Source organism: Mus caroli, chromosome 7 (assembly GCF_900094665.2).
Source record: "Mus caroli chromosome 7, CAROLI_EIJ_v1.1, whole genome shotgun sequence".
NCBI classification, from domain to species: Eukaryota; Metazoa; Chordata; class Mammalia; order Rodentia; family Muridae; genus Mus; species Mus caroli.
In genome coordinates, this window is record NC_034576.1 from 3,739,429 (window position 1) to 3,743,587 (window position 4,159).

At 43.3% G+C, this 4,159-nt stretch overlaps 2 pseudogenes; both read right to left on the minus strand.

Moving 5' to 3' along the window:
- Positions 1–2,637, minus strand: part of LOC110297364 — a 4,004-nt pseudogene extending 1,367 nt beyond the window's left edge.
- A 207-nt stretch (positions 2,638–2,844) lies between these two features.
- Positions 2,845–4,159, minus strand: part of LOC110297367 — a 6,293-nt pseudogene continuing 4,978 nt past the window's right edge.

Below are 4,159 nucleotides of genomic sequence, written 5' to 3' on the forward strand. Positions count from 1 at the left end.
AGATCCTTTCCTTTCTTGTGGAGCTCCACACAGCAGTCGTTTCTCTTAGCATCCCTCTGCCATTCTTCAGGTCCCAGTTCTGGCGCCAACTGTTGCGGCCTGCCCGCAGTCCACAACACGAACGGTTCAACTGAGAATGGCAGTTCGCTGAAAAGAGAGGAATCTAGACAAGGCGGAAGAAAGAATGGAGCTAAGACAAATCCTGATCAAAGCTCCGAAACTATTCTTTTATATGTGTATGAGTATTCTATCTGTAAGTGTGCTTCTGTGGACTCAAGAGGGCATGAGATACTCTGAAGCTGAAGTTACAGATTGTTTATAGTTACCATGTGGGTGCTGAGAACTGGGCTCAGGTCTTTAGGAAAAGTAATAAATGTGTCAGCTTGTATGGTGGTGCACTATGGGTCAAACCTATGGCTAGGTGTATGCAAGGCAAGCAGTCTACCGAGCCAGCTATCCTGTAGTTTTGACATCTCTCCAGACCTCATGAAGACTTTTTAATACCATATACTTAAAGTATTACTCAGGTAAAATAGCAAATCAGTTTTTGCACACATACGTTTGACACTACATTAAAGAAGGTAGGTGATGTAATCAAATTCCTCTTCAGCTCTGGATTTCTCTGCTGGTGCTAGCAAGTTCTCATCTACTCTTATGATACATGATACACAATGCCCTTGAAACTGGAAGTTTCACTATTGTCTTGTAAATGAATCAGAGATGACCCATTTTAGTTTATTCATTTTTGTTCTATTTTATCTCTTTATATACCATAAGACCTGCTTGTTGCTAGACTACATCTACCAAGGGCTCACTTTCATTCACTATAATGTGATTTAGCTGCTTCTCCAGAAAACACTCAACTGTGGGCCAATCCTGGTGCATTCAAGACAAAAAAATAGGGCTTCCACTGTCTGGAATCATATTAAAGGCCTCTGCTGATAAGGCCCTTTATGATCTGAGAAGCATGAATAGGCACGAGCCTATGCAGACATCACAATTTCCTATGTTACATCTCTACGTTCTAATGTCAGGAGCATTGGCATATTAGATATGAATATAACTAGACTTTTCAAGGTTAGAGAAGTAACCATGAATCACAAAGACAAGAGAAATGCTTAAGCCCTTGATAGATCATGATAGTTTTGAAAACTAAAAATAGCTTGGCATGTTGGTGCTCATACAACCCCAGTGCTCAAGGGACTGGGGTATGATATGAGCATCAAGTTATAGACACAGTAAATAGAGGCACACACCTTTAATCCGAGTACTTGGAGGTAGAGGCAGGTGAATATCTGTATGTTTTAAGGCCAGCCCAGTGTAGAGAGCTCCAGACCAACAAGGGCTATATTCTGAGAACTTGTATTAAAATAACATAAGGAAAGAAAACAACTATAAAACAATAATATGAAACTAGTTTTAAAAAAAATTAGTGTGCCAGGCAGTGGTGGTGCTTGCCTTTATTCCCAGCACTTGGGAGGCAGAGGCAGGCAGNAAAAACAAACAACAACAAAAAATTAGTGCACATGGTTGGGTGTGGGGTCTCAGCACTCGGGAAGCAGAGGCAGGTAGATCTCTGTGAGTTCAAGGGCAGCCTGGTCTATAAAGTGAGTCCAGGACAGCCAGGGTTACACAGAGGAAACCCTGTTTCAAAAACAAAACAAAACAAAACAAAACAAAACAAAACAAAACAAAGCATACACACAAAGATATGACCAAAACTAAATAAGCACAAAATTTGAAGGCACATGTCTTCAAGAAAGTGGGTGATGGGGATAGAGAGATGTCTCAGTGGTTAGGATGACTTCGTTTCTAGCATAGGACCTGGGTGGTTCCCAAGTGTATGTACTCCACTTGCAGGACATCTAACCATGTTGGCAACTTCCTCCAGCACCATCCAGGCATGCACTGGATGTCCTTATACACATGTAGGCAAAAGCTCATACACACATAGTAAATAAATACATCTTTTAAATTAATTCCTTGGAAAATTCATATATGCAAACAATGACTCTTTTTTATTTACATTTTTTCATACAGTATAGTTTGATCATATTCTCCCCTCTCCTGACTCCACCCAGACTCTTCTCACCTCCTTACCCACTCAACTTAATGGTTTTACTTTCTCCAAAAAACAAAATACTAAAACTAAACAACAACTACAAAATCAATCCACTGGTCAGCTACTTCTGGGCATAGGGCCTCTTCTAGAGTGTGGTTCATATATCCAGTGATAGTTCACTGGAGAAAACTTGGGTAATAAATTGCTTCTTGGTTAGAAGGGGGATTTTGTGTGCACTTCTCTCAGTACTAGGATTTTGTCTGGTTTGAATGTGGTGTTTTGTCTGTGCTGCCAGTCTCTGTGACTTCCATTTCTATCAGTCCCGATGTGTATACACAGATGTTACTCTTTGCTGGGAGTCATCCAGCACCTCTGGCGCATATAATCTGCCTCCTCTCCTCTAGAGATCCCTGTGCCCTGAGGGGAGGGTTTGAAGAAGACATTGTATTTAGGGCAGAGTGCTCCAAAGTCTCTCACTCTCTGCACACTGTCCAGTTGTGGCTGAGTTAATTACCAGCAAGAAGCTTCTTTGATGAGGAGCCCACCGTGTGAGGATCTGGGAGAACGTCCTCCATATTTGAAGTATTCATGCTTTTTTTGTTTTGTTTTTGTTTTTGTTTTTGTTTTTGTTTTGTTTTGTTTTTTCAGGGAATTTTTCAGGTGTTTAGACAACTAAGGGACTTTGGCCTTTTTTTTTTTTTTTTTTTTTTTTTTTTTTTTTTTTATTTTTTTTTTTTTTTTTTTTTTTTTTTTTTTTTTTTTTTTTTTTGCTCAGTGGTCGTCTATCTATTGTGAATCTTGCGACGTTTATAGAGACCAGAGCTATTGCAATACACTTTGTTGCATTCTTTGCACTCGTACTGCTTTCTTGTGTTGTGAACTCTCTTATGTCTAGTGAGGCTGTAACTGGAAGTGAAGACCCTCTCACACTCATTGCACATGAAAGGCTTGCCATGGACATTTTGGTGTTTCACAAGGTGAGATTTTTGGATGAAACATTTTCTACATTTGCTACACTTGAAAGGCATTTCCTCATTGTGCACATGGTCATGATAAAAAAGGCCAGATTTTTCCTTAAATTATTTCCCACATTTAAAGCACTTATAGGGCTTTTCACCAGTATGAAATTGATAATGACTTGTGAGGCTGTCTCTGTTCCTATAAGATTCTCCACATTCGACAGCATCTGAGGGAGCCATCTTGGGTTCCCCGATTCCGCCAAGACTGGTCTACACAGTTGAATGTGGACTGCAGAGGCTAACAGCTTCTGGGACAGGGGGGAACCCACAGAGCTTCTGGGGCAGACCATGTTTCAGGCTCCAGACACCCGGGCACCTTCCCTGCCAGAGGAGAGGTGTCCACCCCGCTCAGGAGGGCTTTGCCAGAGCATCTGGGGGAACCATCTTGATTCCAGGATTCCGCCTAGACTAGTCTGCGCAGGGGAGAGTGTGGACTGCAGAAGCTAACAGCTACTGGGTCAGGTAGAAGCCACAGAGCTTCTGGGGCAGACGGCATTTCAGGCTCCAGACATTTGGGCACCTTCCCTGCCAGAGGAGAGGTGTATGCCTTGCCTGGGAGGGCTTCACCACAGCATCTGGGGGAGCCATCTTGATTCCGGGATTCCGTCTAGACTAGTCTGTGCAGATGAGAGTGTGGACTGCAGAGGCTAACAGCTTCTGGGACAGGTAGAACCCACAGAGCTTCTGGGGCAGACCGAGTTTCGGGCTCCAGACATCCGGGCTCCTTCCCTGCCAGAGGAGAGGTGTCTGGCCAGCCCAGGAGGGCTTTGCCACAGCATCTGGTGGAGACATCTTGGATCCCGGATCCCGCCGAGACTACTCTGAGCAGGACAAGCCCTGTTTCGGGCCTTCATCTTCTGCCAGGAGGCAGGTCCAAACGACAGATATCTGTCTACCTTCCCTGCAAGAGGAGAGCTTGCCTGCAGAGAGTGCTCTAACCACTGAAACTCAGGAGAGAGCTTGTCTTCCAGGTCTGCTAACAGAATCATGAGAGCAACAAGCTCTAACCAGAGACAACTATAACAACCAACTCCAGAGATTACCAGATGGCGAAAGGCAAACATAAGAATCTTACTAA